The 1790-nt window shown below is 31.8% G+C and overlaps 1 non-coding gene across 1 annotated transcript; it reads left to right on the top strand.

Moving 5' to 3' along the window:
* Positions 1–1717: 1717 nt before the first annotated feature.
* On the top strand, positions 1718–1790 carry Trnar-ucg. The gene has a single exon. It is a non-coding gene; the product is annotated as a tRNA-Arg (tRNA).

The raw sequence follows: 1790 nt of genomic DNA on the forward strand, positions 1-1790 counted from the left end.
TAAAAGTAATAAATGTTATTTGCAGTTAACAATTTTCTTTTTTCTTTATTACAATATTTATGGCACGACTAGGTATATGAAATAATTTGTTTAAAATAATATAAAATTATTAGGTACTTCTTTGTCTATTTTATAAATCTTAACCATAGAAAGAAAGAATTAATGAGAACTTTATTTAAGAATAAAACTAATATTTCTTCGGTAAATAGTTGGAGCTTTTGCGAATGTTGTACAGTTCAAAGGATTAAAATAAATTCACGACTTCCTTAATTTATAGATGAATTGGAAGATTATGATTGATATTTTCTTAGATTATTTGTGCTTTTAAATTAAAGATAAACTAAAAGAAGACAAATTCGCGCGAAGCTATAAAATTGGCTTTTAATAAATAGGTGACGTAATTATTAAATGTGAAGATGATTACAGTAAAATCTAAAAGAGAAAAAGGAAAGAAAGCTTTGTTGGCTATTTAAGTTACTTGCGTTGTGGAACTTTGAAAAGATGACGTAAGATATTTACTAGGAACACAGAATGCAGTAAGAGGTTAACAATAGAGATGGCTCATGGCATTCCGAAGTTTTTGTCTCCGTCATACAATTTGTGTTTTAACATAGACCTTATTCCAATGCAATATGGTGCGTAGAGATCTGTTTAGTCACGCGTAGTCTTGGAAACGGTAACCATAGCAACCGTGACGCTGTACTATGTAAACTATGTTTTTATTGCGATACGCAATACCTCAAAGGAATTGAATCTTTAACACCAAGGCTTAAAAGCTATATTTGTTGATTTTGTCTACTTTACGTACTCTCCAGTATTTTATGTATTCCTGGTATAAGTATGAAACTAGTTGGGGGACGTGTTCGAATTATTTGTTTTTCCCGTTTTTGTTATCTATCTAGGATGTCATCCGCGTTTATTAAATAAATTATTGTTTCTGTTATATACAGTAGTTTAAATAAAAATTCTAAATCAAAATTTTTGTGTTAGTACACAAAAATGATGTTTAGATGTATGTAATTTACGATTTTTTATTTGCTCAAACTCACATTATTAGGCAAAAAATGCAAGTGAGGTCAGGACGTCTCGTGTTATGAGGAGATGTACACGTTAAAAAAAATTATGCACTTATTCATATAATCATAGGAAATTAATTATAAGTCGTTAAAAAGTGACCTTAAATAAATAAAAAAATTGGATTCAAAGTTATTAAAAGTTATAACGATAGTAACAAATTTAGAAACTTATATATAAAGTGTTCGTCTTTTTGGGCATTTGATAACGAAAAAAAAATACAAAACATTTATTACTTGTTTTGTTTTAAATGCAATTTTTAATTCTAAATGCAAAAAATAAAATAAATATATTAACATTCTTAGCTTTGGAGAGAAATTAGTTTAATAAATCGTTTTCGATTCCATTCGCCACGCTCTACAAATTACAACGGTTTGTCTAAAAACCCCACTTTTGTTGTGGTTTTACGGCAAGTGTTAGAGACAAAGGAACGATATTTTCTCTACTAGGACGACATGACTTCACCGGATATATACAATAGGCATTTACGTTGACGAATATTCAGTGTTCACACATCATGCAATGTACTGTACTGGTGCGCCTAGCAAGGTCGCTAGGCGAATAACCTCGTGACGTGGCATGACGTCACGACGGGAGGCTCGGTCTGTGGAAAACGATGCCCTATTTCATAGTAGAGCCCAACGACCGTGTGGCCTAATGGATAAGGCGTCGGACTTCGGATCCGAAGATTGCAGGTTCGAGTCCTGTCACGGTCG

The sequence above is a fragment of the Zerene cesonia genome, chromosome 2 (genome assembly GCF_012273895.1).
Source record: "Zerene cesonia ecotype Mississippi chromosome 2, Zerene_cesonia_1.1, whole genome shotgun sequence".
NCBI lineage: Eukaryota > Metazoa > Arthropoda > Insecta > Lepidoptera > Pieridae > Zerene > Zerene cesonia.